We start from the raw sequence: 13000 nt of genomic DNA, 5'->3' as shown, positions 1-13000 counted from the left end.
TGCATAGAATTGTCCGAAGTCTCGTAATGTATATCCGTAATCATTTCCCATGGCCCTCATATCCTGGAGCAGGGCCCTCAGGCTGGCCAGGATCTTCGATGAACTCCTCAAAAGTGAATTTATAGCGCGAAAAAAAAATAAATGATGAGAATCGACCCTGGCCACGAACATAGAGGCGGCTGGTTTCTTATTCTGCAAGTAACCGCCGTTACAGATTGGTTGAAAAACCTTAGAAAAATTATGGTATAGTTGTATTGTATGGAAGTGAAACTTGATGGAGGAATCGTGTTAACGACCAAGTGATCATTCCCAATTTGAAAAATATCAATGAACACGGCAACACAATATACCACGAATATACCAATATGCCAATATATACCACGAATATATTTATTAATTTCATAATAAATATCGCGAAGCCGCGACTTATGTCTCTGAATGCGTAATCAGAAGTAAATTCTTCTCTCGCTAATAGTTTTGTTTTAATTCCGATTGAAGTCACGTGTTAACAACAGCGTTAAAGATCACGATGGAGTCCCATTCTGTCAGTTCTGATCATTTCGAGAGATATCGTTCGTTGCTTGTCAATCGCCATTGTTCACCCTCGAAGCATTTCTTTGTTCCTCCTTGTAATACTGCGTCACCGAGAAAAGATAACGTGGAGCTCGTTGTCGTTTCGACATGACATCTAAAATTACGTGTTCCATACAGGGGCGAAAATGCGCACAGTTTTTTGAAACAGCTAAAACGACGAATGCGAGGACATACACGGTCGAGTCATATTATTGGAACCAATATTTGACATCGGCAGCCTGTACAAAGCATGTGGCGTGCTTTGGAAAAAATAATTATTGCGAAGAGAGCAGAGTAAAAAATTGCAATTGACACGAGGAGTGAAAGTATGTTTAAAAGGGGTTTGAGGATCTAACTTCACGCATCGTGCAAAGTAATTCATTTTCTAAATTAATAAGGGAGTCATTCAGAGTTTTGTCTGAAATGCCAGTGCACTGATCCCCCTACCGTCAGGGTCCACGGGTTCGAAGAAGAACATAGAAAACAAGGTCTTTACCCACAGAGCCCGAGGCAACCAACTATAGATGGCGCCTTCATTTCCCACCCACCTCCAATGATATAGCCACCGTATAGCCAGGGCCACACTCGTGTGAAAGCCTGGCCCAATAGTGTCAGCCATCGGGAATTTTTTTAAATTAAAATGGACAACACTCATTGATAGACTGAGGCAACATTACGTTGCTCCGCAATTACGTTTCAAATATTTATTAATCTTCAAACTATTAATCCAACTCAAAACATTAACGCATCATTTTAAACAAAACACTTAACGTGCGACTTCCATGGTTGTATAGGAATTCAACTAAAACAGAAAAGTAAATTCACATTACCGAAAGAATCGTATTAAAAGCAACTCAAATTATTATAAAAGCTAAGATAATCTCTCCAGAAGCAACTCGAAATGCAAAAAAAAAGCACAACACTCACCCGTCCTCTGCCCTTGGGAGCAACCCCGTGGCAGGAAAACTTATAAAGTTAAACGTCTCTATCTCGAAACTGACCGGACGAAAGAAAAATTTCGAGATAGAGAATTTCCGAGAAATAGTTTTTTTTAGTAAAAAAGAAAAAACACGCCAAATGGTGAAAAATTGCATTGATTAAAACTAAAAAATACCGTACTATATTTTACTACATACTATTGAAATTATTGGGTACCGCACACAATCGATGTTCAATCACAGTGTATGCAAATGCACTAACGGCCGTATTCACCGTCCAGGTTCAGAACGCGATCCAGGTTCTAAACCGCGTTTCACCTCAAAATTGGTATTCACCACCCCTGAATCGAGATCCACGGACCAGCTTTTCGAGCCTGAAACTGAACCTCCGATATCGGCGATCCAGCAGGGTGGATCGAGTTTCAGCGCATGCGCAGTGAACATTATCGTCGCTGCAAACACAAACATCGACATAGTAATGGCGGTCGCGCTGAATTGTTTTTACGATGACCCGGAATGAAATAGGGAATTTAGAATAATTTATTAATTATAAGGTGATGAGTGACCGCGTTTAGGTATTAAATATATGTTAAGTAATTATCCCCGATCAATGAAAGCTTTCAACTATTACTTGAAGCCATCAACAAGTGACGAAAGAAGGTGAGTAATGATACTTTTTTATGATTTCCTTCAAATCTGAACTTCATTCGCTAACAAAATGATCATTATCAAATAATGATAGAATTGTATGAGTAATATACTCATGTATTGATATTAATGACAAATTCGTCTTTATGGTACCTGAAACAGGGTCGTAGCGGGCAGGGCCGTCTTAAGAACACCATGGGCCCCCGGGCCAAGTGGCTTTTCTGAGGACCTACCAGGTAAATTACAGAAAATTTCAACCAAATCTCATTTTTGTGAGGCCCCCGGGCCGTGCCCGGGTAGGTCCATCCGTTAAGACGGCACTGGTAGTGGGCTCTCTCGATGCAGACTTTTTTCTTGAGTGGGGGCCCCTGAAAGTATTATTATGTAAAATAAAGTGTACATTTTTGTGAGGGCCCCCATTCTCTCGGCCCTTGGGAAGTGCTCCGGTTGCCCCAGCTTATTTACGGTCCTGACCTAAAGGTTAAAATGGCAGGGTATAGTGTCACGCTTTTGAAGTTTTTTCCTCTCTGAAAATAATGTATCATTGGTCTGAAAAGAAGTCATGAATATCTCTCTTGAATTGCAGGAATAGTCACTTGTATACAGTGTATACAAAAAAATTTTTTTTTGTATTACTTGTATACAAAATTTTTTTTTCCCTAACCAGGACCATCTTAAGAGCATGATGCCCCCCCCCCCCCCGAGACGAGAAATTTTTCTGTGGTCCTATCTGGTAAATTCTAGAAAATTTCAACCAGATCTCATTTTTGTGGGGCCTTTTTTTCTCTTGAGGAGCCTCGTACATTAAGAACTCGCAAAATGTACTAGGCAAAAGCGATCATTACAGTAGTGCATTTTAATTCCTAAACAAAACAATATTCAACAACACTCTAAAATATAGATTTGTGTATGAAATGTTTTGTCTCTAATATGAAAATATTTATATTAATGCCAAGCAAAATATATTACCTTTTTTTAGCTTTTACCTCTTGGCAGGAATATATTTATTTGATACTTTGCTGATATTTTGCTGCTGTGTGTAAACATGACATTTTCCTTCTATATTCAGTCGATCTCGCTTATAACATTCCCATGTATAATATTTTCCTGCTTAGTACTCGAATTAATTTTTATTAAGATTTCCTGTTTAAAGCATTTTTCCCGCTTACATTTTTCATGGTAATTTTTTGAAAAAAAAAACCCTTTATAAGCAGAATCCACAGTATTTGCACAAATGAAAACACGTGCACAACAAAAAATATTTTCTGTGGTGCATTCTCATTATCCAAAATCATATAATTATCAGCTCATTTCATTCTATTTGTGCATCAGTATTTTGCATATAATTATTGCAGTTCATTCGTTTATTATTTACAGTTAAACCTCACTACAATGATACTTGATATAAAATAAATTCCTATAATATAATGTTAAACTGCTGCCACTCGATTACAGATGTGAGATGAGAATATTAATATGAGAAATAACTTGAGAATAATTATTATTTTTGATAAGAATATTCCCCAGTAATTTATAAAAGTAGTCTTTCCAAAGAATATTCTCTAGGATATTATATATAATTATATTATAAATAACTGGAGAATATTCTTGTTAAGAATAATAAGAATATTCTCAAGTTATTTACAATAGTAGTCCTTCCAGAGTCCTTCGTTACAATATTCTCAAGAATTTTACATCTCTAATCTTAATACAACAGCAATCCCTCTACAATGATATTTTTTCTTGATTTGCAGAATATCATTTTATTGAGATTTTAGTGTGTGATCATACCTTTCGCGCTCAAAACACCAATTCAAAAATTCATGAAATTACTTTTTGGAACCTTATTTATGTGCAGTTCATGCCAGCATTGGGCAATGATTGAATGAAATTTATAATATTTAAGTAATCTATCATTACATAACTAGTACCACGTGATTGCTGATTACATGTGCTTTATTCGTATTATGCAGTATGATTTCACTGTATTTGAAATCACAACACATGAGTATGATTTGTTTCATTCTTTAGGGAAATTTCTTTTCATGAAAACATGTTTTTAATTTTTCAGATGAAACAAGTATTTGGGAGCAAAAGTAGGGTAAAAACACATCTATGATAAAATGTGGCCACTGAAGATGAGCTGACTCAATCATGGAAGAAAATCTCAATATTTATTTACAATGTTTGTGTGTGTGTTATACGTACCATTATTTTTTTTAGCAATCTCAAATACTTCCATATAAATATGAATAAATTATTTTTGATAATTGATTTGTCGTTATTTCTTAAGTGAGGAAAATGTTAGCTTTTTTTACGTATTTTGAATTTGTGCCTTAATTATGTTCAAGTTACAGTGCAAATTTTGAAAGTAACGAATTACTAGATTGTGATTATCATGAACTGTTGATTGAACTGTTGGGTTTAGCATTTTATACATTGAGAGGGGGCACATCTTGTGTGTAGGAAGGATTGCATGCAACTATCATACAAGTTTCAACAAATCACAAAAAATCAGTCTCAGACATTAACTTATTTGGCTAATAGGAAATATAGCTATTAATGTTCAGTAATTTAATATTCAATGTGCATCGCAAGAATTACTATTAGCATAAAAAAATATTTTGGAAATCAAATTCACTGAATTTTGTACTTTTTAATATGTGTATCTAAAAATTTTATTTCGGGTACAAAACAATCATAATTTAAAAAATAGTCAGATAAAAATTATTTTTTGAAAAATTTCCAAATTTATTAGTATTTTTTAAAATATAAATTTTACACAATTGCGACGGTCCTTTTTTCCTTCATTTCATTCCATTCACGATTAATAAAATTTGTATGTGCTGATACATTTTTTTTCCCTTCAAAGCAATGAAAAGCGCATAAGCTGATTGTACGTGCGATATATAATTTATCTAATCTGAGAATATTAGCAATTCCGTAGCGAAATGAAAAACCATCATTATAGATATAGCGGAAGTAGGAAAGAAAACCGTAGCTGGAATGAAATGGAATTTCCATTAAAAAGGGGATGATAAAACCATATTTTGCTTATAGAAAAAAAAATTGTTGAAAAACGTAAACACAAGAATTCAACCGTTGAGTTTTCTACTTCATTAGAAGATCAAAAACCCTTCATCCAATCAGCGTCGGATCTACTCTCGCCAAGCTAATATACGCCAAATACTCGCCAACTGAACCGAGTTTCACTTGATACGCACTCGAGACTCACTGGTGAATGCCAAATTCGTTCTAAAACTGAAACGGGTTTCAACTGATCCGCGTTTCAGGACCGTGAGTGGTGAATACGGCCGTAAAATACGTTCGAATTTTTTTTTTTTTGTTCAATTCAATACATAACTCATTTAAAATAATTCATAAGCTTTGATTGATGCATATTTTATGCTCTTTGAGAGCCTACACAACTTCATCTATATTAGCAAGAGCTGCGAATATTTTGTTCCCAATCTTCTCAGTTTGCTCTAGAAAATAGTGCCCCGTTTTTGCAGCGTGCGTTCAGCATTTTTCACTGTTACCTTTTTTCCAATTCCCCTGGAGCATCTTCTGCTGTATTTTCGTCACCTGAGTCGGCCGTACATTCAGCAATGATTTCGGTATCAGTCAAGACGCTGAGGGTCTGTAGTGAACTGTTCATTTCCGCAAAATCAGAAAATGAAATTTCTAGCATCAAATTTTTTTTAGTAATGCCCCTAGTGGTATGCATCGTCAGCATTGAGAACCGTTGAAATTCAAAAGTGAACTGATCAAGATCTCGTCCTTCATCACTGCGATGAGTGATTCCAAACCACGCAGCATTCTTGATGCAGTACCTAATTGTCTGTTGGCTGACTTTTTTTTGCCATGCTGAACAAGCCCCATTCACGTGGCTTCCACCTCCGTCAATCATAGTATCCGCTTATAATTGAAAAGATCCATCAACACAATGGGCTGTAATAAGAATAATAATTTCTTATCAGTTTATTTCACCCAAGGGGAGAAGAATCAGATTTTCGCGAAAGAAAAGTGTGTTTCGTGAAAACGAAAACGGTTCGTGTTTTCTTTCTGCTATCATTGGGCTTGGCCTTCGAGTTAGAGAGTTTTTCTAAAATCACTTCGAGACACAGAGGTGAAATTGCATTGATTTAGTGCAGTAAATGCAAGGGTTTTTTTTCTCCCATTTTTCGAGAGTTTTCGAGAAAGAGAGAGGTGTGACTGTATTCTATTTTATTTCACTTTCAAATTGAATTTCAAAGCAATTTGGGTCGGTACGGATGAGATAAGCTGGATCTCCTTACCAGCTTCGCGTAGAGGCTTTCTGCTATAGAAGATGTATGGGACGCTAAGAAGGATGGATGGTCATGGTGGCAGTATGTAAATTTTACCATTTCTGACTGCTGATGACTCGTATTTTACGCTGCGAAAGGTGAAATATTATTTTATACGACTTTTTAAAACCGGAAGAAATGGCGATTGAAATATTTTGGTTTCATTTTCCTCTTATTTATACTGAAAAAATCATTCAATCGAATTCGGATAAAAATTCACGGAAGTATCGACAACTTAAATTCTGGGGGTATTTTCGAGGCGTAGAAAAACACGAAAGTAAAAACTAATAATTACTGTTGTATACTAAACTGTGCATAGGAAAACATTATGGTTGTCTTAATCTAAGTATGGATACCCACTTGATTTATCCCACTATGTATATCCTACTTCTTTTTAAACGTGTCAATTGTTACCTTTTTAAATGCCAAATTTTTAAGTGTCCCAAATTTTCCGAGACGTACAACATTTAAATTCTTGATTGTGTCTAAACTTTTCATGTCTCTCAGAGGTGAAGAAAGTTACCAAGACCTCCAATTCGAGGGGGAGGAAAACACCGAGATATGAAGGAGTGAAAACTTTGAATTTCGAAACTTGCTACGTATTTTCGAGGACATGAAATTTTCTGAAATTCAGTAATTTTTCGAAATAAAAAAAAAAAACAGCGAAAAAGTCAACAATTTTATTCATTAACATCTCATCGAAATGCCACGAGTAAATTTTCTTCACTGCAATAAAGAGAAGCGTGAAGTTTATTAGTTGCTGGAGACCCAAATTCATAGCGTTCAGGCTGTATATTATATAGCTGTATTTTCTTTTGCTAAACTTCCCAATTATTTTACGAATACGCCATTATAGCACAGATGGAAATCCTTTCTGCTGATACTTTTTTTCCGAATTTATTCTAATTTTAGAATCAAACACCACAGCGTTTTTATCTCTTCTGGACACTTCTTGTAACACCAAGTATGTATTCCTTAAAAATCTCGCGAATATCTGACTAACCCTATTTTACCTTACCATCCTTTTTACCCTTTTTTCTAATCTTACTTCACAGATCAGATTTTCTGAATTTCAAATAAGAAAAACAACCGCAGAAAAATCGCTGGTGAAATTACCAGTGGGAAGTTGTACCACCTGAGACTTTCCTAAAGATTTCTCGCAGCCAAAGGGAACAAAATAAATCCGAATTACTTCAGTTCTGTGTTACCCACACACACACACACCACACGCATACATGTGAAAAACCCTTTTAAAAGTTTGCGTGACATAAAATGTATACATGCCATTTATTCTTTCCTCCTACATGTGAGCGGGGGGGAAAAGGTTCCGTTTCCGAAGTCATTTCATGAAATTAACTTTTTCCATAGGAAAGATGTATTCAACATCTCGATACTTCGTATCCTATTTTGTTTTTTTTTTTCCTGGAAAACACGGAAAGGTATGAAAGATATACATTCTTATACAAGATGGCGTGTGCACATGTGTTTTCCTCTGCCATTTTTTTCTTTCTTCCTTCTCTTTTTAATGGCTTCCGATATTAATAGTTTATTTACCGCGAGTGGAGAACCATTTTCTTTTCCTTTGAATAAGATATTAGAAAGAGAAAATTTTACTGGGGAAATTTATTTGTTGTTGTTACGATCGATTTTACGGTTTGTTATTTCGTCGAAGAAAATTGGATCGTGAAATTTTAAATTATATTTACGTGGAGGGTATTTTTTTTTTTCTGTTGTTGAAATTTCGGGTTTTTTCACTACTTTGTGTTGAAATTGGGAAAATGATTTGTTCATACATTAAAACTCTGTTCTGCCAGATGAGTTTGGAATAACTGAATCTTGAGAAATAGAATTTGGAACTTTTCTTCCCGATTGTCTTTTTTCTGTATGGGTTTGAAAGTGTTGAAGTACAGGGTGTCCCGTGAATTCATAAATAGTTCAAAAATCCATATGAATTGAAGGACGTGGTGTGTTTTGGATGAGGTTTACGAAAAAGTTACTCTCACTAAAGGGGATTTTTTTGGTACAGGAAAAAAAATTAGTTTAAATTTATAGGGGGTGCTAGACACGATCGAGTCACTGGCAATATGGAAATCAGTCCTATTAAATGCGTGTTGCATGATTAACATCTCATTTATGAATTTTCCTGTTACTGGCGCTGTACTGTTGGGGAAATTGTTTTACCTCAACCACGAATCACCGGCTGCAGCTGTACAAACGTTTCGGGCCCCACTCCTGCCGGACTTTCCATACAATACTTTCTATCGAAAAAAAATGTGAACTAATTTTTTTTTCCGCACAAAAAACGAATCCCGCCCCCCCCCCCTAATGAGAAAAACTTTTTCGCAAATCGCATTCGATACCAATTCCTTCAATTATTTTTTAAATTTTCAAACTAGGAGGGGTGGATAAAAATGGAAACGGAAGAGTTGTTATAATTCGGTTTATTTTTGTATGAGTGTGACGAAACTTTGTGCAGAGGTAGAGCAGTCGGTAAAGAAGCCGCTGTGGTGGTCGAGTGGTCATTGTGACGGACCAGCACCTCCTAGAGATAGAAGGACTCTGCACTGTTTGCCATAAACGTCACATCAGACTACCTAGCAAGTTTGCCATATTTTGAAACACAGCATCCTGTTTCGTTTCTTGTTATTTTGGCGTCGAATCTTCCTGGTTGGCTCACAAATACCGCATAGTGATTGGATGTGATGCATAGAAATCGCCAATTCTGAGCCCGATCATTTCTTTTCCTCACAACGATGATACTGGGACGAGCAGGGAATTATTTTTCCCTGGATATTCCGAGGGAATGTGGACTACTTACTGACGTCACAAGCAGACTGCGGAGGCCTTCTATCTCTAGGAGGTGCTGGACGGACTCGCGTTGCGAAGTCCCGGGTTCGAACCCCACCGTCGCCACAGAGGTGGTCGGCTGAAGTTGGTTTTCTGCGGTTCCCAACTTCAAGGTGCGAATGCGAGCCGATCTCCCCTTTAAAAAGTCTCGCCACAGAGAGCAACAGACCTACAAGCAGTACAAATGTAATGTAATCATAACACATCACTCACTTCACTTCTGAAGTATAGATGGCGGCACTGAAAAATCGAACACAACATACACACTCAGACTGTTAGGTACACACAAAGCTACACTTCCGGCACAACTCACTAGGTAGTAAATCGCACATAGATGGTGATAGACCTGAGTTGCGCTCGGTTTAAAAGAAAGCCGGTAAACAAGGCAGCCTCTTCTGCGGAACTAACTAACCCTAGGTTGCCGCGCGGAATCACGTGATATGTGATCGTGGTCGGCCGACAGTATTGTTCAACGGGCAATCGTTGTTTGTTTTGTTATTTTATCTGCGGAAGAACGTGGTGTTAATTCGTTTCTTCGAGGCAGAAGGAATTCGCGAATCGCATCGGCGAACGAAGGCAGTGTGCGGTGAAGATGCACCGTCATTGACTCGTATGCAGGACTGGCACAAGCGTTTCCGCGAGGAACGGGAATCTGTGAATGATTATAAGCGACCAGCTGGTCAAAGTCACCTCGTCATCACGGACGCTTTGGCGAAAGAAGTCGACGAGATAATCGACCCAAACAGACGACAGACACACAATAAGACATCGGCATGAAGGTGGGAGTGCGTTTCGGTTCCGTTCATGCCATCAGCAGAGAGAAACTCCACCACAGGAAAGTGAGTGCACAGTAGAAACGCTTGTGCCAGTCCTGCATACGAGTCAATAATGACAGTGCACGTTCACAGCACACTGCCTCCGTTCAGGGTCGCAACTAGATGCTTGGTCAGCCGGAGCAAGCATGCATTTTGGCGCCCCCTCATAATATCGAAGGAGAGATTAAAGAGTGAAATTTGCACCCCCTCTAAACAGCGCCCGGTGCACCCCCCCCCCCATTGTTGCGGTCCTGCCTTCGTTCACCGATGTACTTCGCGAACTCCACCTTCTTTCGTCACTAATAAACGAATAACACCACGTTATTTCAGAGATTAAAAACAACAACAACCGACTGTCTGTTGAACAGTACTGAATTATAACAACTGTTCCGAATTCATTTGATTCACGCTTTTATTTACGAATTTACGGTACACCCTGTACTTTGCTAGAGAGAGTCCGTGCCACTATATCCTCACGTTACATACTGGACATCACAGTTTATGACTCATACCGTATTCATCCCATCATCGTTGTGGATGTTCAATCTTTGGACATTTGCGGCCAGCCCCGGCAGCATATTTGGTAAACGCACCGCGATTCCGCTATTGTGCGATTTTTCCTGTAATTTTTTTTTCCACACAGCCAATCACAGCACAAGCTGAAATACTCAAACGTCTAAAAGCGGATCACGATTCCAAATTCCTGAAAATGTGATAGAAAATCATTAAAAATTAGGAATAAACGTTCGCTATTACGTTTATTACATGTTCGTGCTACATGAATATTACTTTATAGTGCACAAATTGAAAACTATAAGTGGGAGGGGGGGATGTTTATCGTTATAACGGGATTCGACTGTATCACAATTTTTAAAACTTTGGAAAAATATATTTTCAATCTAAATATAGTATTATTTTTAAAATTAAAAAAAAAAATATCTTTGTAATATAAATCTGTTACTTTTTTTTTTATATTTCGATCTAAAAATCTATTACAGTTGAATCCCGTTATAACAAACTCCAAGAGACCGGAGAAATCACTTCGTTCAAACAAAATTTCGTTATAAAGGAATTCCAAGTTTCTCCATTGTTCCTATGTAAACTTATCTGGGACGATTAGAAAAGTGTTCGTTGAAACGAGATTTTCGCTATAACAGTATTCGTTAAAACGGGATTCGACTGTATATTTAATTCATTTATTATGTACTTGAATTTTAAGGTGAGTTGATACCTTTAACATGGTGAGGGGAAAACTATGCTCTAATAAAAATATCAGTAAAAAGTACTAGAGTTAACCATTTATTTATTTCAAATTTTTTACATATTTTTGATAGTACGTGCTATGGTGGTGTAAAGTTTTACAAATCTTTGATACTTAATTTGCTGTAAATATTCAAAAAAAAATTGCATTAAAAACCGCTTGTGTGCATGATAAAATACCATGACATCAAGTTTTATACAATTAAATTGATGTCATGGTATTTTTTCATGTAAGTTGTTTTTATACATTTTTTTTTTTGAAAATTTGAAAAAAATCACGTGACTAAGATGTGTAAAACTTTATACAGGGTGTGCAAAAAGTCCGTAGAAACTTTAAAAATTCATGAGAACCGGAAAAGTACAAATACAACGCCACAACAGGCAAATTGCCCAACGAGGTGGCTGACTTAAGAGCATCGCGGATCAGCGAGCCATTTTTTGGAGGCCCTACCTACTACTGCTACACCACACATGCCCAAGAAGTAGATGGGCGAAAAATGAAATCTTTTAAAAAAAACCCAATCGTTTTGATGCAATTACAGATGGATAGCCATCCAGTTTAGCACAAAGCTATCTTCAATCGGCACTGAGTGGTCTGATCATTGATCATTTTAGTCGCACCACGGTCATTTTCTGCACACGAGGGCTAATTAGACCGGGACCTACAATTTATTGCCGATTCCGAAAGGCAGTCTTGTTTCTTATACTCATCGAGAGGTTGGTGCGCCCTCGATGGGAAACTCCCTGCGGTAGCAACTTTTCGCTGCGGCCAAGTCGCCATTTTTTGTTGTATCCCTATGTCAGGAAAGTTTTCTGACAAGGACGAACCGGGTATCGAACTCGCGGCACCTCTAAACCTGAGTGGTCTGATGGGAAATATATTTATAAAAATCGAATAGAGAATGATTGCTCTGGGGTATTTTATTTTATGAATTTTTGGGTAGAGGGGTGTGCCAACCCATTGCCCCCACTGAAAAGAAATAAAGTCGAATTCAGTTATAACGAACTCCAAGAGACCAAATCATACATGAGGGAAAATACCCACGAAATTAAATTTTTTAAAACTACATTGCTCTATAACTTAAGAAACTGTAATTGCATAAATTTTCGGTTGTGTCTCAATCGCAAGTGTTCATATGCTATTCCTTTCAATTTAACGGGGAAAAACGTGATTTTAAACATATTTAAGACGGTCTTAACGTCATTTGGTTTGTGCTGATTGATTTCTATATGCAGTCCAAGCAGATAATGTATGGGGACTTCCTCTAAGATTGACTACACATCTTTAAAATTTTTTTAATCTATACTGTAATGCTTCCTATTAACTGCCCTACTATGTAAGCCTACTGTTGGCCTGCAACATCCCAAATAATTTCAATGCAATTTTCCTATCCTGCAAGAACAATGTTGTGGACATTAGAAAAAATTTTCTAAAATGGCGTATGACGACATTTAAAGCAATTTAAATCCGTTTATTTGAGACTCACCGCATCTGCTGATTTCTCAGAAACGTGTAATAAATTCTCACGTAAGTCTTCACTTTGAAATGTCTATAACCGGCTCAATGCGTATCTTTGTATAATAATTTTTT

General features: G+C 37.1%; 1 long non-coding RNA gene across 1 annotated transcript; it reads left to right on the top strand.

The window, feature by feature from the left end:
- The first annotated feature begins 1775 nt into the window (after positions 1–1775).
- Positions 1776–4429, top strand: LOC149088715 (uncharacterized). Its single transcript, XR_016195041.1, has 2 exons — positions 1776–2171; positions 4231–4429. It is a non-coding gene; the product is annotated as an uncharacterized LOC149088715 (long non-coding RNA).
- The last annotated feature ends 8571 nt before the right edge of the window (positions 4430–13000 follow it).

This window comes from Pholcus phalangioides, unplaced genomic scaffold (genome assembly GCF_987345545.1).
Source record: "Pholcus phalangioides strain wild (caught in Gottingen) unplaced genomic scaffold, Ppha-v1.0 ptg000003l_1, whole genome shotgun sequence".
NCBI classification, from domain to species: domain Eukaryota; kingdom Metazoa; phylum Arthropoda; class Arachnida; order Araneae; family Pholcidae; genus Pholcus; species Pholcus phalangioides.
Note: the sequence above shows the minus strand (reverse complement) of the source record. Positions and strands in the feature narration are given on the sequence as shown.